This window comes from Protopterus annectens, chromosome 12.part0 (assembly GCF_019279795.1).
Source record: "Protopterus annectens isolate FY-2018-M chromosome 12.part0, PAN1.0, whole genome shotgun sequence".
Classification (NCBI taxonomy): Eukaryota; Metazoa; Chordata; order Ceratodontiformes; family Protopteridae; genus Protopterus; species Protopterus annectens.
Genome location: NC_056746.1, coordinates 951,072,268 through 951,095,285, shown reverse-complemented (window position 1 = coordinate 951,095,285; position 23,018 = coordinate 951,072,268).

Sequence of the window (23,018 nt, the reverse complement as noted above, 5' to 3'; positions counted from 1 at the left end):
AGCTAAGGGAGGTAGATAGAAGGTATGGAGATTGAAAGTATAAGGGTAGAGAAGAGAGCAAGGCTAATATTGATGTTTTAAACTTGGAGGGGGTGAGGGAGGTAGCAGGGGAGAGGTGAATTATGTTTACTACAACCTATGTTTTCTGTGTTTTAGATATATACCTTTGCATACTCTGTCAGAGTCTTTTAATGTTCTGTCTAATGTACAGTTATGTAAAGGGCACTGTAATCTGTAAACTAATTAACAAATTAAGCCTGCCCTGTTATTCCTTGAGTATATTAAATAACTATTTCTATTTATTTTAGATACTTTATCTTAATAAGCCGGTTATAAATAATTCTGTCACTTTACCCTTAACTAATGATTGAATAATGTGAAGGTGATGTAGTAATGCTATTAGAAATGTATAATGTAATAAGCCTGTTATGAATAATTCTGTCACTTTACCCTTAACTAATGACTGGATAATGTGAAGGATGATGTAGTAATGTTGTTAGAAATTTATGATATAATAAGCCTGTTGTAAATAATTATGTCACTTTACCATTAAAACTGACTAAATAATGTGAAGTAGAAATGTATAACTGAGTATTAATGTCTGAAATTTTAATTCTGAAATTTGACCGAAATTTACTATACAGAACACATAACTATGAATGTCATATTCTGAATCTTGACCGAAATTTACATTAGAGCGATACATATTCATACTGAACATTTAGAATAGCTGTGTATAAATGTTATAATCTGGAAACTCACTAAACTAATACTAAAGGAATACCTTTTCTGCCAGTGTAACCTGAACACAGAAAAAAATTGAAATCTGGTGATGTTATACTCTGGAGACTAAACTATTAATACCTTTTTCCAATATTGTCTGAACATAGATAAAGACATAAACTGAAAACTAGTACTGGTAATATAACTGTATGAAAGCATGAGAACATTTAAATAATTGCTTTAACTCATGCATTTTAATTTTAAAGAATTTACGTAGCAAACACATTTTCTGTAGATAGTCAAATTGTGTACCACAATTGTGTACTACAGTTCTTGCCAGGTTTAGGACTTAGACATCATACACACTCAATAGTCACCAAAACTGGAAAAAAAACAGCAGAATAGCTTTAGTATGGAACCACAAAGACCAGCGGATGTATTCAGAATTCAATTTTATTCTGGTACCTTGGCTTTTCACCTTCAAGGAATAATTCATTCAAATGAATCCAACCCAGTTTATACACCTAATGCTTTTCAATTAACCAATTACATACAATCAATTAATTATTTAAACAATTTAATCAAATATACTATTATTATCTTTATTTAAACATATTCTCTAAAAAATGTTTAAATAAGTCTGCAATTTTATTATATACATGTTCAGAAAAAAAAATTCTCTTTTATAAAATTACATTACTATCCAAATTCATCCCACTCAGGAATAGTGTTCTATAATTTATGATCATCCTACACTCTAACCTGTCTAGTTCCCTTTTAAAACTACCTCCATTATTAAAAGTTGGCCTTGCTAAAACATTAAAAAACAAACTATTTGCTACTCCCCTGTGTACAGAAATAAAACTGAATTTTGATAGTTATGTTTTGTCTTTTGGCTTTTCCTTTTTAGGGGTCACCACAGTGGAACTCCGGTCCGCTAATGATTGGCAGTAGATTTTTATGTGCCGAGTTGCCGGCTCTGATACACAACCTTCAACAAAGGTACACCCATTCACACATGTCTCCACACAGAAGACGCTCTAGCTGAGAATCTAACAGGACAACGTCTTGCTGTGAGGCGACGACGCTACCACAGCACCACCACCGCAGTGAATTTTGATAGCAATGTAATTTTATAAAAAAGAAAAAACTTTTTTTTAATATTTATATAATAAAATTGCAGATTTATTTAAAGTTTTTTTGAGAGAATATATTTAAATAAAGATAATAATAGTATTTTTGATTAAATTGCTTAAATAATTGATTGTATGTAATTGGTTAATTGGAAAGCATTAAGTGTATAAATTGAGTTGGATGCAGTTGAATTTATTTTTCCTAGAAGGTGAAAAGCTGAGGACCTGAATAAAACTGAATGCTGAAATGCATCCACTGGTCTTTGTGGTTCCATGCTGAAGCTGTTCTGCTGTTTTTTTTTTTTTTTTTCAAATTTAGGCCTTGCTCTGCATTGTCCCAGTCACTGCTGAGGTATTGGAAGCTGTTTTTAATGTCCCTGTGTCGTTTTCTGTGTCTCATTTTTTCAGGCCTTCCAAACCTCCCCTTTTCCATTTCTTGTGCAAGGTTGGGTAACTGATGTTTTTTTGACTGAATTTAAATTAATCCTGGAAATTATTTTTGCAAAGCATAAATAAAATGTATCAGACCTTTAAACTTGCATTTGTAGTTTTAAAGATTATAAACTGATAGCATTGCTTGTTGCCCTGTCTTTTACATTATTCTGCATGAAATAAACATATGCTGCTAATAAGTTTTTGTAATTCTGTAAGCAAACTGATAATGTACTATAGTGAACTAAACCAATGTTACTAATAAATACATTGCTTGTTGTCCTGACTACTTGCATTTTTATCTGCGTGAAATAAGCAAACTAATAATGTACTGTAGTGAACTATACTAATATTATAAATAAATACATTCTGTAACTAAACTGATAATGTACTGCAGTGAAATGGAAAGGCTTTAACTGTATTATTAAATCAAACGGAAACCTCAGTGGCATTGTTTTTTCTGTCATAACCTCAAATGAAACTAATGTAGTAATTTAACACTGTATTAATATTTTAACATTTTTTCACTTCTGCACATCTATAAAATTAATCTTAACTGTTGAATTTTGCATGTTTACTCTTGTGACCCTCAGATTCTAACATACTGTTCTGTGTGTGAAACTCCAACCATTGTCTTACTATAGCCATTACTTTAGCTGACATCATTTAGCTTTTTGGTGTTAGTGAATGCTGCAAGGATTACATAGTAAGAACTGTAAGTGCATAAACTGTCACTAAGAATATTAAATTGATATCTACCGTACTGTTTTTTTAGCATACAGTACTATATTTAATTTAACTCACTGAGCTGGCCCATCGTTTAATAAACTGTACTTTCTGCATGAAATATATACACTCTTTATATAGTATGAGTTGATCTAATTCTGGAAGTTTACTTGTCTGTCCTTTATACAAGTATGTGAAGTTTTTTTGCATAAAATATACATATTTATTTCTAGAGATGAACTGATTTAATTCTGGAACTTTACTTGTCTGCCATCTATACAAGTATAACATAGGAGCTGAACCTGTGTCTTAAATAACATATAATATTTATGATGCACTCTATTCTTGCATGGGATCTGTACTTTTAACTATACTATTACTTTTAAAATGTAACATTGACTTTAAATTTTACATTCTGTAAACGAGCAAACATTATTTAATATTTGTGAATGACCTTTTTGTCTCTGTCCAAAAGATATTATTTATGCATTGCAGCACTTTACTGCCATAATAGCAATGTCTGCTAAACAAACAATAATACAAAAATGTATTTGCCGAATTTGTAACTGTAAACTTGTAAGCTTATTATTTTACCTTATGACTAACAGTTACTTTAACAACACTCCAAATCTAACTTTGGGCAGTCCAATACATAGGTTCATAGGCTTATAAGTTAATGACTCCAAGGAGTCTTTTTAAGCCTCTCCATGCTTCCCAAATATATCTGACTAGTTTTGATACCCTAGGGTTATTTAAGGGGTAGATGTAGGCTTGGGTATGAGTGGTCAAGCATTTACAGGCTGTCCCACTGTACTAGAGTCATAAAAGCCAGACTAGGGGTAAATTTCCAAATCCCTAATCCAGTGGTTCAAGTTATGCTTGAATTGGGTTAGGGAAGAACTCTGATTCACATGGATGGAAAGCCTGTTCCAGAGAAGGGGTAGCCTAAGAGACACATATCTGTCCCTCTAACTTGTTCTATTTATGTTGCAGATGAGGTTTATGTCCTAGACTGGGTAATTATGATGCTATTTATTTTGTAGATGTACAACAGGTCCATCAGTGTGGGATCAGAGGATGCATTGTAGCCAGGCATAGATCACCTCTCAGTAGTCTGTAGGAGAACGAGTGCAGAGATAGGACATTGAGGAGCTACATGTAAGCCATGTTGTTTACCCCTGTATTCTTTTTGTGGTGAACCTGTGTGGATACTCCAGTTGTTGCATATGCCTGATCAGGTGTATACTGAAGGGGGGATTGAACTGAACAACTAGACTGAGGGCCGAGTACAGCTAAACAATGGCATCCTTGGATTTAGTTGCCCTACCCTTGCTTATAAGTTGCACAACACAGAATGCTTTCCTTACTACCATCGACACATGATAACCAAAGTCCAGGTTACTGTCTACATACATCCCCAAATCCCTGACCACTGGTTCCTACTCTTAGGGGTATATTATCAGTGTTGTAGTTTCCAGGGATAGCTGTCTTTCAAAAATATACTGTTATGCATTTCTTGACATTGAGTTTTAGACTTTGGCTCTGGCACCAGTCTGCGCCAGGCCTTCTTGGAGGGTATTTGTGTCTTTTGGAGATTCTGTGACTGTGCCTAGTTTGCAATCATCTGTAAACTTGGTCATCCAGAGGCCCTTGACATTGGACTTTACTTCAGAGAAGTAGATGCCATAAAGGAGAAACCCCAACACTGAGCCTTGAGGGAATTTGCTAGTGACTGACCTGGCTGTGGAGGTAGACTATCTTATCCTAACTTCCTGGTTCCTATCTGTTTGCCATCAGGCTATCCAGTTGATGACACAAGGGTTTATTCCAAATTTTGTGAGTTTGTCTACCATGTCTGAGTGGGGTATTGTGTACAAGGTTTCGCAACACGTAAAAGTTCCTTAGCACATATAAGTAAGATTTTCATATTATTCCCCCTTGTCGGTATTTCTGGAAAATTAGACAGACATAATGTAAACCACTGTGTTTCCCATTGGCTTGCAAAGTAGCTATTCAATAGATCTCAAGTTGTAAAAGTTCTACTACCTTCACTGAATATAAAATTGTAAATGGTGACGTACCACAAAGATCAGTACTGCCTTCTCCTTTTCATAGTGTATTTTGCAGTCATCCAAGCCAGTATCTCAGAAATGAGTTATGCAAGTTTGTTGATGACTGCAAGCTGAGCACTATTATCCACTCACAGTCATACAGTAATAATGACCAGCTGCATCAAAGGCTGGAATATGCACATACCTGTTGTACCAAAATTGGTCTCAAGTTAAATGTAAAAAAGTGCAGCGCAGTAACATTTGGCAAAAAACAAAAAAAAAAAAAAAAAAACTCTCACCTCATACATTATAAATGGTACTCCTTTGCAGATATATATAGATGCAAGAAACCTGGGCACTTTTGTGGACAACTTTCTTTCAATGGATATTCATGTTTCTACCATAATCAAGAAATCTTTCTGTCTAGTCCAGTTATTTTCCAGTCATATGCTTATGACTGCAAACTTCAGTAAACTATGCCAGAGTTCTCCAAGGTGGTCTAAAAAAAGAGAAAACACCTGGCACAATAATAATGACTTCATCTTTAATGTCAGTAAATGAAGATTCATAACACTTGCCAAAATTATAATAGTTGTATTTTATAGCTGTCAAAAAAGTAATTTGAAAGAACTTGAAAATGTACACCAATTTCTTAATAGAAAAATTATAGGGTTGTTAAGCTTGAATTATTCAGAAAGGTTTCAGGAATTATTATTATATTCTGTTTCTTACAGCCTGCTATGAGACAAAATCTGCCTTGTCTGTAAGGCTGTGGCTGAGTTGATTCTGTTTGAATGTCTGTCTGAAACATTCTGATGGTAAAACCAGTTTGGGGAACCTAAAACATACATGTATACGTGTATATATGTTTACACACTTAAATAAATATCAGTTAAAGAAAAAACATGGCAGATACAGCACCTATATATATTATTTCATAGCAAAAGCTCACATGTTTTCCTGCCACTGAAAATCACACATGATGCAGATTAAATCACATTATGTTTTGTTTACTTGCTGCATGTTTAATGGGGTAATTTGCAGCTATCAAATCTATGGCATTCTGACTCCGAAAAGAGCGGCATATTTGCCTTCACAGCTACCACCTTAGTTTAATCATCCATGAAAAGGATCAGGGACTCACCTGACTGTTCCTAGGGAAAAGAATTCCAGGAAAGCTTGCATGACCTGAAACAGTCCTTTGTTAAATGGGCATGCAATGTACAAGAACCAGTGGAAAACCAACAATCACATTTACTTTGGGCAAAAAAGTAAATCAACTGTTTAGCTTTAAAATGAATGAAATAATGTACTTAATAAAATAAAGAAACTAAATAAAAAACAAAATATTTATATGAGATATATAGGTTTTGGCAGATAGTCAAAAAGAAAAACTGACTTGGGTGCAAATGCATTTAGATAAAATGATTTTTCTGTAGTTAAAATTACAGTAAACTATACTCGAGCAATGCTGCTGTGATATAAGCTGTAAACAGTGCACAACGTATGAGCAAAGATATAAAAAAGGCTTATTATTGTGAAGAAACCCATTTCTTGCCCTTGTAGTTATCTGACAGGGACACTGTCCAGCCTGTAAAATAATTATTATCTTTCGCAAATCAAACTTTAGTTAATATTTGTCATATCTTAGGAAGATATTTATTCTTTGAAGATGAACACAGGATGAGACACTGAGGGGCTATAATATATGCCATAATATGCTTTTATACAACTGGAGCTGGTCTAGAACTAGCTCATGAAATAGTTTTTTTAGGAATGTACACTAACTGGCATTCTTTAAATAAATGAGTAATTTTTATGACCCCACAATACTTAAAAAGAATGCTTTAGGTGTTAAAACATCTGGTTTGGAGAAAAAAGTATTGCTCCTTAGCTTTAAAATCTGGCTACAAAATGGTAAGCAAAATTCATCTCTTAAGCAACACTTTTTCACTTTTCTAGTTCTCAAAACAGCATATACAACCCCACACTAAGTCTGCCACCAATGAATGCAAATAAAACAAGGAAGACACATTAAATACAGGCATAAAGAAACATTACTCCTATATGGTCATATTTTAGTTGCCTGATGGTAACTGCCATAGTTGTGTTAGTCCACTTATATTTCTGTTTGCCACATGGTCGTCCTGCATTAATGGATTGCCATTTTACAGTTGTCTACTAAACAACAAATTTACAATCTCTGTGTGCAAAAGCACATATTGGTACAGAAATGAAGAATGAATGTATAACTGTTTATTGGATAAGTGTCCCACAGATTTAAACCAAATGTATTAGGAAGTATTCTGATAGTCTGACATCCTACATAACATTAGTTTATTCTCTTTGCTCTTTGATTGTTGAGATAGGCTATGGGTACATCACAACTGTAATGGATTAAGCTTGTAGTCAGAGAATGAATTAATAAGCAAATATTAAGATGCAACCTAATTATTGCCATTTGTTGAAATAGTTGAATAATACTGAACCCATTATCCTAAGCCTAAAAACGTACATGGTAACATTTGCCTCTGTTTATGTTTGGCTTCCAAATAGTGAATACATTTCCTGGTTGGGAAAGGTGGTAATCCTGAAAATCAGTACTATGAGTACAAGTCTATATATGTGAGGTGGGGAGGTCTGTTGTAGGAGAATTAAATTGTAATCAGAAAGATGACAGTTGACTGATTTTTCTTTCTTACTGTAGTAAAAAAATTGAGAACAGGTTTTTTTCTATTCAGGTAATATTAGTGGTGGACTGAACACCTCCCAGTTTCTTGAAGTGGGCCTTTTGGTACTAAAGAATTGGATACCCCAATTTAAAAGTAAATTGGGAAAACTTTAAAAATGTCTTTCTTCCTTTAATGTAAGGTTATTGCAGGTTAGATACCTAACAGCTGATCAGCTGATGCTGAGGAACCCCACCCATGTCATTAAAATGACTCTCCTAAAGATAGACTGTTTTCTTTATTTTGGGGAAAGAATGGGGACTGCAGAGCTAAAGCAATACTGCTGTGATTTACAAATACATTTTCTTTTGTTTTGGACTGAGAATGCAGCAGCTTCTCAAAACCAAAGGTAGTCTGGAGCGGTTATAGAAATACTATGCCTGCAGTTTACAAGTAGATGGTATAATTTATCATAGGACTATATGGCTAGTATTGTAGTGTCATAAGGTATGAGGAGCCAACACTTAGGGGTGCCATTTCCCTGATGACATTCAAAAAGCTGGAGAGCCTGTGATGATGTGAGGTAGTGCCAGCTGTTCTAGGGCAAGTAGGGAAGTACATATGTAACATATGCCAGCATAGCTAGCTGGAGTTTTGTAAAGAATTATATGTCATTTGAATATCAAACTGATTTGTACAGATGCTTGTGTTAAAAATGTATTTGTAAAGTTGCTTGTGTTAAAAATTTATCAACAGTGGGTCCTGCTGGATAGAAAAGAAGTATACATGCATGTCAGACTGTATTGTTGTAATTGATTAAAAGTATAGGCAGGATTCAATAAACTCTGTGTAGGCTGCATGTAGAGCCTACATGGAGTGTATCTGTGTACACGGCCACAATGTGCTTTCGGCAATGCTCAATACATATTAATGATGCGTGGCACATCTAAGTGAGGTTTCACAGTGTGTCCCAGTGTTGTTGGCTGTAAAACCTTGTACAACAACACGGATAATTAATTTGTGTACAGGAGAGCACTGATGGTCAGCCCCAATACCTCTCAATCTCTTAGAGCAAGAAATCTGTACAAAACCATGAAATAAAGTGGAGCAAAGCCTGAGAAATGGGGACATATGTATTTATTGCCTTATAAACTTAGAAAGTTATCAGAATAAACTGTTATGCATTAGCATATATCTTCTAAAGATTATGAAGTACAAAAAGAAAATATTTGTCATTATTTAGTGGCTTCCATCCCAAATGATTATTACAAAACCACAAAATTTATGAGGAACACCGCAATAATATAAGCCAAAACCCTGGTAAAAATGCTAGAACTAGTTGTATCTGTATAATTTGGCTTTCCTCCTATTTTTTTATTTTGCCATGTTTGCACAATGAGCTACGGTGTTTGGGTATGCTTACCTTGTTTGCAAAATGACTACCAATGTATCGAGCATGACCCAGATATCCAAAAATAGAAACCAGATGCTTTTAATTGCTATTGTTTAGCACTGCTGGGCATTCCACAAACCCAGTAAGTGAGGCTGCATATCATCAAATTAACAATTAATACTAAGATACGTGACTGCATATAACAAATCTTGTGGTGGCATGTGTTAAGTGTTGGACTGGAGTGCAGCTGGTCCTGGGTTCTAGTCCAGGGTAAGCAAACTTTATTTATACTGCTGTGACATTGCAGCTTATACAAATAAAGTGGTACTCTAACAAAATAACCATGGAATTGCATTGGTTGAAAGTTATTTTCTGATACATTTGAAAAATGTGTGTGCGCTGCTTACCATTGCGCAAATTACTGCACTTGGTTTCCCATATTTGCATGATGGTAAGCTTAGCACAGCATTTTCAAATGTATCATAATGCAGACAGTGCACACTTTCAGTAAGTGTAATTGGTGGTAGCACATGCTATTTCAAGTGGAATTATTCATGGCCTTCTACAGATTAAGTATTGAACAGTTCAAGTTCACCCTTCTTTCTTTCCATGTTACCACTGTCATATCTTCCCCATTTATTTTCATTATTGCATTGTTACATGCTGGGGTGTATCGTGCAACAATGTGCAAAAATTCTGTAGTTCATGTAGAAGGCAGCCTGGGATGTCGTCTGGTCCCATGGATGCTGTGTTCTTGGCTTTGGAGAGTGTGATTTTTACCTGTGCAGCCATGATTACAGGAACTTTGCATTCTTCCGGTATAGAGATGGGTTCTTTAGGGGGTGAGTGGGGGGGAAAGTTAGCACTGAACCTATCTGCCAGGATGTTGGCAATATCACTTAGGTCTGTATATTTAGTGCCATTGTGCTGTAACTCAGAGCAGATCTGAGTGTTGCCATTGAGATTCTTGACATAACTATAGAATGCTTTGTGGTTGTCTTTGGAATCAGAGGTGATTTTATTTTCATAACTAGCTTTGGAGGATTTTATCAGGGATCGCAGCTTCTTACTGAGGCTGAGCAGGGAGCTCCTCCACTCATGGGATTTTACTCTCTTTTGCAACAGTTTCTTCCTTCTGTTATACAGTTTGTTTATGGCAGGGGACCACCAGATTGGCTTCCATTTTTTTGGAGGATAGCATCTTGGTTCTGTTTGGGATAGCACAATCCATGCACTCATGTAAGTGCTTATAAAGTGCAATTGTGTAGGATTCAGTAGTCGTAACTGTATTGTCCATCTGCATTGGTGTCATGAAGTTCACCACTTCTGTCTTAAGAAGCATGAATTTGGCTTTGGAGAAATTTTTTACCATGGTTTCCTTAATGGGGGGTGGGGGCAGGATGTGGATATCTAGGTTAATTAGCTTATGGTTGGATTGGACCAATAAGGCATTGACTTCAGGTGTGGAACACCAGTCACTCATGTTGGTAATGACTAGATCTAGGATATTGTTGCCCCTGGTGGGGGTGTGGATAAGTTGATCCAGGGCATTGGAGTTTATGAATTCCAGAAAGCGTTGAGCAAAGGAGTTGGTACATGAGTAGTTTTCCCAGTTAATGGTGGGGTAGTTGAAATCACCCATTATTAGGGTGTTTGGTTGAACCCTAATATTTTCCAGTACATCAAGAAAAGAGGAGTGGGAATCCTGGGGCATGGTGGGTGATCTGTAGCAAGCTGCAATAAGGATTGCAGTACTCAGAATGAAACGCTGTACAACGATGGCCAATGAGGTGCGATTCTCTTGAGAAATAAGTAGCATAATTAAATGATATAAAACTTGTAAAAGTGCAACATATATATACAAACTTGCATGAATTTCCAATGCTTCAATTAAATGCACTTACAAGATATCCACGCTGTGAATGCAGTTACACTGTAGCGAAATGATGGTTTCAAGATGTCCAATCTTTCAAGTCTGATATGCAAAGTATCCACACTAAAGATGTAGTAGCTGCTGTAAAACTGTAACAAATTGTAATTAAAACTTAACCAATCAAACAGTTCAAACAGTTCAAATAGGAGCTTCTGGCTTTAGTGACAGTTAAAATCCTTTTATTGTAAAAAAATTATTAAAATCTTCATGTCGAGTTAAAATCTTGGTATAGAATAAAACAGTCCATCTGTATTCCAAATAATAAGTGCTTTCGGTATATTTTTCAGTTCGTAGAGATTGGGACTGGAAGTTGCTTTTTATAGTTCTTACTTCTTTTTCTGTTGGAAGAGTCATTTAATCATCATGCTGTCAATCAGCTGTTTGAATGCACCAATACTCTTCCTTCTCAATTGAGGGTGTTCTATTTCCTATGCTTTTTGCTTTTGAGAGGTGTAACCAATCATGAATTATAAAGCCAGACACACCTCCATGTTAACTAATGGTTAGTCTTCTAGCTTTTAGTATAGGTTTCAGTGGAATGATGTTATTCAAGCCAGGCTCAGTATCAGCATGGAGGTTCATGATCCACTTACTTTCCCTGCATCAGTAATATTTTCAATGCCACCTTTTCTTACTCCACTATATACATTCTCTATCACCTTATAAGTGAAATAATGACCGACATTTCTTTCAGCATGAGTTGCTAAAGCGTTATGTGGATCTTTATTGGTAATGTCTCTTTGATGTCTTAGAATGCGTTTTTTAAACAGCTGACTAGTTTTTCCTACATAGAATGCAGGACATAATTTGCAGGTAGCCATGTATACCACATTGGGGGTTACACAAGTGGCTTTAACATTAAAAGTGTATTTTTTCTTTGTCCTTGGATGTTCAAATTCATTATTACAATCAATCAATGGGCACTCTGTACAATGGCCACACTTTGTTTTGGTACTGATAGCTGTACTTTAGCATTAGGAGGTACGCTCATTACACAATTTGGATTGCAGTTTTGCCCAGAGTTAGTTGCACTTGGATAACCTTGGCTGCATTATGCTGAGCAACTAGCCTGGAGGTGTGGATATCCTAAATGAATATGGACACACCTCCACCTTTGGTGTTCCGGTCCAGGTTACATGGCTGAAAAGTGTGGTATGAGTTATAGCCTGGTAGTGCAGGGGTGCTCTCTGGAGCCTTGAACCAGGTCTCAGTCACTGCACAGATATCGATGTTCTCCATTTTAAGGAGTGCTTCGAGTGAGTGCATTTTGAGATTTAGGCTTTTAGCATTGAGTAGCATCACCCTCAGTTTTTGCTTATCCTAATTTGAATTCTGACAGAATCATTAATAACACTCTCAAAATTTTCACAATGTGGGATGCCATCAAACCACTTTGATGAGCAACTGAGGGAATTACAACAGAAAGACTTTATAACAGACAGACTTTATAAGCATTTACATGAGTGCATGGATTGTGCTATCCCAAACAGAACCAAGACGCTATCCTCCAAAATAAGCAGAAGCGTTGTGACCCTAAACTTGTTGTTGACCACAGCATCACGCAGATCTATTTCGCAAACCCGTTCAAATACTGACAAGATGGGAGGTAAAATAATTTTGAACAAATCATTCAAAAACACGCTTATTTTCTGGTATCCACGGTTCACTTCACTCAGTGAAGCCTGTGCATAATTAACAGTGTTAAGTAATTTGAACATACGTGCTTTGTAATCATCTTCGTCAAAGAATACAAGACCTCCCCCTTTGTCGGGTTTAATAACCCTTACATTTTGAAATTTCAAACAATTCAATTTGTCCCAATCGTCCTTATTAAAATTCAGTGCTTTATCTGTGACCCTAAACTTGTTGTTGACCACAGCATCACGTACATCTATTTCGCAAGCCCGTTCAAATACTGACAAGATGGGAGGTAAAAGTGGATTATATGTACTTAAAACTCTACACTCATTTTGTACAAAACACTGTTAAACAAGATCCCCAAGTTCAATTTCCATATAAAAAGTTTCAAGACAACAAATGTCTTTGCCAAATCCACCCGTTGGTCAGGGACAAATGTTAAACCTTTCACTAGCAAGTCAGCTAAAGCAGTGTTAACAGTGGCATTGGAATAATTGAAAATCTTAAAATTGCCTTCACTGTTCAACACAGTTTTATATGAAAGACCACGGTTGTCGCTAGTCAGGTCAACAGTTACCTTTGTACTTTCTGATGCCCCCTCGGATCCTTTCTGTTGTAATTCCCTCAGTTGCTCATCGAAGTGGTTTGATGGCGTCCCACATTGTGAAAATTTTGAGAGTTATTAATGATTCTGTCAGAATTCAAATTAGGATAAGCAGAAGCATTTTATTTCCAGTTGTTATTTGTATTATTATTTTTATTCTTATTTCTCAGACGCCCACTTCAATTTGCGTCTTCCGTATCCTGACCATCAGAGTCAGCAATTGCGTCAGTGTAACTGCATCCTGTGGAGTCAGTATGCAGCCTATCAGCTGAATAGTTTGATTCATTACTATGGGAACGGCCTGTAGGTTTAAGCCATTCTTGTGTGGGTGGGGATTTTGAATAGGCGGTTCCCTTACTGTAGTCAGAACTGTCCCATTCTAATTTTTTGTTTTTGGAAGTCCTCATTTTACTAATATGACCAATAATGCTATTAAAGATGTGGTCATATTCGTATTTATATCTAAGGAACTCATTATCATTCCTAATGTACTCATCCAGACAGTCAATTTCATTGTTCAGTGTTTCAACTGAAGGAATTACAACAGAAAGGACCTGAGGGAGCATCAGAAAGTACAAAGTTAACAGTTGACCCGGCTAGAGACAACCTAGCTGGTTTGGTTAATACGAATAATGAGATGGCTCATGGTCTTTCATATAAAATTGTGTTGAACAGTGAAGGCGAGTTTAAGATTTTCAATTATTCCAATGCCTTTGTTGACACTGCTTTAGCCGACTTGCTAGTGAAAGGTTTGACATTTGTCCCTGACTAACGGGTGGATTTGGCAAAGACAGTTGTTGACTTGAGACATTTTATATGGAGATTGAACTGGGGATCTTGTTTAAAAACCAGTGTTTTGTACAAAATGAGTGTAGAGTTTTAAGTACATATAATCCACTTTTACCTCCCATCTTGTCAGTATTTGAACGGGTTTGTGAAATAAATCTATGTGATGCTTTGCTTATTAACAAGTTTAGGGTCATGAATAAAGCATTGAATTTTAATAAGGACGATTGGGACAAATTGAATTGTTTGAAATTCTAAAATGTAAGGGTTATTAAACCTGATAAAGGGGGAGGTCTTGTATTCTTTGACGAAGATGATTACAAAGCACGTATGTTCAAATTACTTAACACTGTTAATTATGCACAGGCTTCACTGAGCAAAGTGAACCGTGCATACCAGAAAATAAGGGTGTTTTTGAATGATTTGTTCATAGAATCTAGGATCTCATTACACTTGTATAATTATTTGTCAATGCTAGCACCCCTTACACCCATCATTTTTGGAATCCGCAAGGTCCATATAGACCTGGAGGACCCTACTCTGTGACCTGTTGTGGATGGGAGAAATTCCATCACTTACCCCATTGCTAAATATGTAGACACTCTGTGTGTTAAAGAAGTTTGTGGAGCAGGTGGGATTGTATTTGTAAAGACTCCTGGTCCTTTTTGGGTAATATTAACAATCTTGAATACAAGGATAGTATAACATTTTTGACCATTGATGTAAAAGACCTTTATACAGTTATACCCCCGGATACCGATATTGAATGGGTCACTAGCATCATGAAGGATAAAGGTGGTACATTAAGGGGAAAGAGAACTTATGCAAGAACTATTGTACCTTGTGTTAACTAACAATTATTTCATGTTTGAAGGAAGGTATTACTTGCAAAAGACAGGTGTTGCAATGGGCTCTCTGTGTGGGGCAAGTTTTGCCAATCTCGTGATGGCCCATTGGGAACAACACTTTGTGTTTAATAAAAACACATTTAAGGAAAACATTTACTACTACACCCGATACTTGGACGATGTCTTTATAATGTTCAACGGTGACATTGTAGACATTCTGAAGTTTGTAAACTACCCAAATGACTCCACACAATTCCTGGTCTTTACTTACAATACGGGTACTGAACATGTTGTTTATCTTGATGTGGAGTTATATAGAGATAAGGATTGTAAAACATACAAGGCTAAGATCCATAGGAGACCCACCTATTCTAATGCATTCCTTCACTATTCAAGCAGTCACCCACAGCAACAGAAGAGATCTGTTGTGAAGGGCCAGTTGGTGAGGGCAGCCCATATGGTGTCTGAAGACATTGAGTTCTTGGACGAATGCCAGACTTTGTGTGTCATGTTTTTAAAACAAGGCTTTCCCTCACAATTAATAGACGAATTGGTGAATGAAGTGAAATTGAAAAGGGCTAACGGGGTTTTCAGCTATATCCTAACATTAACACCAGGGATTGTTAGAACAGCCGTTCAGGATAGGGAGATTACCCAACATGAAAGGCAGAATACATTTAATTTTACATCTATTACACCCTTTAGCCTTGATGCATCTATTATTAGACAAATGTTTAACAAAAATTGGAATTTAATAACTTCTGACGAGGATTTGAGATTCACTGTGGGTGTAAGGCCCAGGATTGTATATAAGAGGGGTCCCAATTTGAAAAGTTTGTTGGAGAGGGTAAAGACCACGACTGTGAGGGCCCCAGGTATGTACAAATGTGAGAATTGCTCTTATTGCAGATTCATTGAGGTTGGGAAAACTTTTAACATCAGAAGTAAAAGATATTCTTGTAACAAAAGGTTTAATTGCGGGTCCAAAACTGTAGTTTATTTAGCCACCTGCAAACTGTGTCCCAGTTTCTATGTCGGTAAAACCGATCGTAAGCTGAAGGACGGGGTATATGAACATATTTATAACATTAAAAAAACGAAGTTGGAAAACACTTTAGCCAAACGTGTATGAATACCCTGAACACAACTGTACTTTTAGGGCTATTGATCAAGTAAAACAGGACCCTAGAGGAGGCCCGCTTATTTTAAAATTAGAGACACAGGAATTACTGTGGCAAATAAAACTAAATGCTTATAGCCAACTAGACTTAAATGATGCATGCTCCTTAGCCTGTATTTTAAAATTAAGAAGTCTACAAAGGTAACATTGATTAAATATATATATTTCTTGGTTGCATGGATTGTAGGTATATGTATGTGTAATTTTCATATTGAACTAGTGACTAATTTAATGTTATTTCAGTTTTATGTCACAGATGTTGTCAAAATCTATTGATGTTTACCGTCTTGTCGGGTTAGGCATATGCTATTTGTTTTAAAAGGAAAAAGTCATAGAAAAAAATGTATGTAATAAGCTTTAAATATTTTTAAGATACCCCTTTTAGGTTTTAATTAGCAGGTCAAGTGACTTACTGATTGATTTAAAAGGTTGTGTTGGATGATGTGATTTTGTCTGAAGAAGTTTTGTTCACTGAAGTAAGACAAAAGCACTTACTTCAATTGTTTTTTGGGGAATTAAAGCCCTTACGTGGAACTTTTTTTGCCTTTGTTTTTTATTTTTGAAGTGTTTCTGTGCTTTTACTAGTTTGTCTTTCATCATTTCTGTAGTAGCTGGTGTGCTCCATTTCATTTCTGCAGTAGCTGGTGTGTGTGTGTGTGTGTGTGTGTGTGTGTGTGTGTGTGTGTGTGTGTGTGTGTGTGTTATGGGGTAAGTTACACTTCCAGACTTCCCTAGAATAATGAGCAAATTCTGCAGTATCAGGGCATGGGAAACCTCAGACAGTAACTCTACATGCTAATTCCTACCCTACAAACACTTAAATAAGTTAATAAAGCAACAGTTTTACAGCATGAAAGATTTATGAGAGGGGGGGCAGTACACTGTGGAGATGTATGAAGTCCCACCCTGCTGTCATTTAAAAAATTTATACAAGAACAGTTTTGTAACAGAAAAGATGCATGAGAAGGGAGTGCACCAGGCACTAGGGATACTGTTTATGTAGCAAAGTACTTACTAAAGTTAAATGAAAAAAGTGGAACCACTATTTGAATCCTGTACTTTTGGCACATAAATCAGTAGTTTTATATTTTGTGTTAATGGAGAAATGCTTTAAATTGCCTTAAACATAAATACATTAAAGAGCTGCAAGAGGAAAAAGTTTTGAACTCTGTACCTTCAGCACACAGGGCAATACCTTAGTCCTATGCGAGTTGCACTAACATTATACCACCAGTCACCAATGAAATTCTTACATACACCTGAAGCATTAAAAAATGAATACAGTGGAGAAGATTCAAACCCTTTACCCTTCGTTCAGGGATCAGCACCTTAACAATTCAGGGCTTTATAACAACAAAGAACAATTAAAAATGATTTGTCTTACATCTTAATGTACTTTTTCAACAATAAGAAATCTAATGTCTGGTATTACTGACTGGCTGTGATAGTCTGTGAGTTATGAAGGATAGGACAGGCATAAGAAACAAAACCAGTAGGACTATGTAAAATCAGAGACAGTTGAGAGTGTTGGATTTGAGTCCATGTGTGGGGATGACATACCTCTAAGTGGGCATGTTGAAGACTTCCAGGCAAAGCCAGAAGGAACAATAGACAACACTAGGGAGGTATTTTAAATACTAGTCTGAATAGCATAACAAGTTAATACAGCTTCTTGTCTAGTATCACAGTGAATTTTCTCCACATTAAGAAGAATGATTTACAAGGGGCAGGGAAACAGTAAAATAAAGGACATGTAGGGTGTGTGTGTAAAATGCCCCAGTTATGTTTAACTGGTAGCTAGAATTTCTGAGACTCAAACCCTGTACCTTAGGTACAAGAGTCTGCATTCTCTACCTACACCACCACTTGTGATTCAGGGAGTTTAGTCCATAGGTCTCAACTGTCTAGATTTTCACAAAATATTTGGCTGATACTTTTGGTCTGTTCCTCCTAAAATTTGTATTTTTCTGGCAAATCAGTGAGAATGGAATTCACTAAATAATGATAGCCCTTTAAGTTTCAGTCTTCTTATCTTTTTTGGAAACACATGGTAACACAAAACACTATTTTAGTAACTTTCTAAGATTATATAAGCAATATTTAAAATGTGTCCCTGGTTTTGGGCCCCCTCTCCATATAAATGTTGGCTTTTTCCAGATTTCTTCTGCTGTGAAATTGAGAGATGTCACTTGTGTCAAGTGGATGGTGCAGTGGTAGTGTTGCCACCTCACAGCAAGAGGCTCTCTGATTTGATTCTTGGCTGGGGTGCTTATCATTTTTTAATGTAACATAGACAAATTATTCTTCAAGGCCAACAGCCACTTTATTTTAGATGAAACAATGAAATATAAAGTTGTTTCCTAGCAGCAACTTTTTCATTAGTTACAGATCCCTTTAATGTGCAATTATTTAGATGGTTTACTTCTGCAGAGATTTTGCGCATTTACTGATATTGGTGGATTGTAATGACAGAAGTTTGAGTGGCCTTTTATGGCTGAACTTTTCTGAAATGGCTAGCTTTGTCATTATTGGTTCATACATTGTGTTTCATTGCTTACTAGAAGACTGTTCAAAACTACAAATTTAAAACATATTCTAACAACTGGTGCTGTATTATACAAGGAATATAATTTAATACAGTCAGGAAGGTGAATCAGAGAATGCATACATGTATGCATGACCCTAAAAATGTGTTTGAAAACAGCCCAGAGGAAAGTGTGAAAGGCTCAAAATCATAGGCAAATTTTAAGCTTTAGCCTTGTTACCAAAGCAATGGATGAAGGCAAAACAATTCACATTGACCTGGCAAAGCCTTTTGACACAGTCCCCTACTCAGGTGTATTACAAAAGATGAATAATGTAGGAGCAAACACTTGCATCACTAGCTGGATTGCCAACTTGCTCACAGGATGCAGGAGGTCAAAATAGGGGAAGAGAGACCAATCACCAATGGAGTCCCCCATGGTTCGGTGCTGAGACTTTTTCTGTTTGGCATGTACATCTCAAAAGGAAAACGAAATACCAAAGGGCTTTGGCCGGCTAAGTTTGAGATGACTGCAAGCTAGGAACAGTTATTGAATCCCCAAATTACTCAACCATCATGCGGGAAGGTTTGTCCCAAACAATAACTGGTGCCATAATCATGACGATGTCCTCTGAGAACTGACTCAGTTGTTTGGAATTCGGGACCTTGTGTGTAGAGTGACCTAACTTTTGTCCAGCATGGGACCAAAGTCATAAGAAAGTCTTTCTGTATTGCACATCTTATAAACAAATTGATTGTGACTAGATCTAGAGATGTTGTTGTCCCCCCTTTACAAAGCTCTCATTAGGTCAATCATTTTGTATAATGCTTACTTTGGCATGTATCTGTCCAGCCCCATGCAACAGTTGGAATACCTTCAGAGATACCTTACTAAAAGGATAAAAGTCCTAAACAATAGGCCTTGCATGGACCACCTCAAAGATTTATTATTATACTCAGTATCCTTCAGAGTGGTTAGAGGTGACATGTCATAACATACAAGGCATCCTCCAACCTAATACAGATGGACTTACTGAACATCAGCAAGTCAAATGGCATCAGGAAATACTCAGTCCAGGTATCTAAACTGAATGCTGTTGAGAGATGGATATATATCACAGACACAGAGGCTACCACTGTTCCCGAACAGACTATCCATAAAAATAAAACAAAGCTCATCCATCCATATTCAAATGCAACTTGGATCTAAGGATGGGTAATAGAAAATGTAATCCAGGATTGCCCCTCATGCCACTAATGGATAGAGATAGTTCCTAAATGCTGCATCCCTTACAAGGGTCCCCTCAAATTATCTGTGATATGATCACAGTTATTCTCCTTAGGATTAATATATAATTATCAGCGATGGGATAGGTAAGACCAATCTGAAAATGTTAATTCAAGCACCAAAAGGGAACCTATGTTGTGATCATAAATAGTTATAAAAAAATTGCCCTTTTTAGATCACTAAGTGCCCCTCTCACCCTCTTCCCCTCCAGTCTTCAACAGGTTCCGGCGCCTATGTCAGCCAAGCTCAGCAGTGCATAACTAAGTAAGGCATGCAAATATTTTATATTTTCATCATTGCTGTCATGAAATGTACATAAAATGCTAATTACTGCTAATTACACTTAATTTTTATAGGCTGCAATGTCAAAACAGTATGAGGAAAGTTGACATACGTTGAACTTGAACCCAGGACCATCTGTACTCCCAGTCTAATACATAACACCTGTCACCACAGGAATAGTTATGCATAATCCCATAAGAGGTGGAAATGAGCAGAGCACAGCTCTGCTTACCGGGACTGCAAGATACCCAGCAGTGCTCTGCAATATTGCTTGAATGCATCTGGTTTCTATTTTTGGATGTCTAGCCCATATCTGATATATGGGTGGTCTGATCATGTAAACAAGGTATATATCACCATAACTGTTTGCGTGAAGTAGTGCACTGCACAAACATGAGTAAAATAGCCCAAAATACAACATAGTTACCTGACACACCCCCCAGATGTCATTGACATCCATGGGAAACAAACACAAAGTGAACATCGCTACACAGTTCCTACTTTTTGCAATTCAACAAATCCACTGATTTTTGCACTAATTTGCATAACAACCATGCTGACAGCCTAGAAACTACACGGTTAGCAGCCATGTAAGCTGGACAACAGCATTGGAGCACAGTTTTAAAGACTCAAGGTAGGGTATTACTCTGCCTATTGTGACACTACATTATACTCCTCTTTTTCATGACATTTATGCTTGTATTTAATGCCTTTTACTGCAAGAGGCACACTGCACAAATATGTGGTAAAAATAATTTATGTGTATACTAATCTGACACACCCCCCCTGATAATTTTGGACATCCACAATGTATACATTGCTCATTATATGTGTGTTGTTTCCTTTTCATGGACTTTCTGTCCATATTTCTGGACTTTTACATGCCCTTGCTTCCGTGTAGCCTGTATGTGGAAAATTTCCACGTACACTACCAAAATGGACACGGAGTCTACACAGTTGTGTTTAAGATTGTTGGATCGCTCCACCATGTTGTGTCTCTTCATTAGCATAAATGTCAGCTACTTATAATGAAATTTGCATTCCAAGAAAGTTTCCATCATTGTGCATGTATGAGCATGATTGAGCACTGCTTCACACCTGTGTTTGCATCACGCCATGACTCCCATTTGGAAAAATGACTGTTAGCTTTATTGAATTCCCCCCTGTATTTTTTAACAGAGGATACTGGAAGGGAAGGTGTTAAGCTCATCTCAGCTAACCTTAAGAAAAATAGCCTGAAATTAAATGACTTGGTTTAGACCATAAAAATTGTACCTCACAGGTCTGAATACAACCAGAGATGCCATGTCTGTGAAAAGCTTTTATGCAGGAAGGGATGACATTTTGGAATTATTTTATAACTTCCAGATGCTGTATTAAGCTTTAACAAAGTTCTCTGTGTGTATTGTGACACATTTGTGCCAAATCTTGGCTCAGTTGCTAGTGACGGGGTAGTGTGTGAACATCAGAGTCAGGTAACCAGATGTAAAGTCATTCTGTAGCCATCACTGAAATTGTAATACTAGTGGAAGATGTGACATATACACTTTGTTATTAGACCTGACGAGACAATTATCTACCATTATCTTGCTTTGCTTTAGTAGGTAACTAAGGAACATAATTATTCAGTCAGTTAGAAAATATAGTGAGATTAGCTAAATATTGTTTTTCTGTGTCTGTCTTAGTTTTTCCATCTGTGTCGTTTTTTTTTTATATTTCCTAGGATTAAAACTCGGTTGTTTATTCTAAATATATATTCGGTATTTTCATGTTTTCTTTGTTATTATTTATTATTAAATATATCTATACTGTTCATTCTGGCAGGTCCTTTAGAAAATATTTAACCTTTGAGAGTACTTGCATTTATTTAGTGGCACTGGGCTCCGTGTTTTTGAAAGCCTTGCTATTTGGTCAAATACTACCATTTGTATAAATATTACTTTTACTAAGTGTAATTGGGTACCTTTATAAGAGCATTAGAGTAGCTGGCTTTGGGTGTTCTGGTGGCAGTGTATCTACCTTATAGTGTGGATGGAGATGGCAAAGTGGGTATGCTGTGCCAGCCTTTCCAAGATGTGTGTGTGTGTGTGTGTGTGTGTGTGTGTGTGTGTGTGTGTGAAAATCAAATATCAAAGAATGTGTGTCAGCTACTTTGGGAAAGGACACTGAGAACACTGATTTCACAAAGAAGGTGGTGGAGGACTTGGCTTGGAACACCTGGCTAAGGACTCATCTCTATTCGCTGTGTCAGAGGGATGTCTTATTTGGGGCCTGGAGAGAAAGCCCACCCCCCAGAACTGGAGTGTACATTCCCTGTGTGCTGTTAAGTGAAATTGTACTTAGTGCAGGGAGCTGCATCTGAAAATATTGTGTGTGTCTATTTTTTTCTCAGTGAACGTTCCTCACTGGAGTCATTTTTGAGGCTTGAGGCTCCTTGATCATTGGCCCAGAGGAGGGATGTCACAGAGTCCACTGTATTAATATCTTTTTTTCCTTTCAGTACTGGGTATTTCAGGCACTTGTTGCCTTGTTGTTCTCTCTTGTCTGCACAAGATAGTCTTTGTGTCACTTACAGATTGCAGGTCTTACACAGACTACATCTGACTGTATAAAGGTCCTGCTTGCAAACCGTTGCTCACTGTGCATTGGTTGACAGCAATTTATAGGGCAGACTTTCTGATTGTAAGTATGACAGTGTTGCAGTGATACCATAAACACAGTACCGGTCTAAATCCAATGGTATGAACATCATCAGATTTGCAAAAAGTTCTGCTGTTTTATGATGTCAACATTTTAAAACAAAATTCA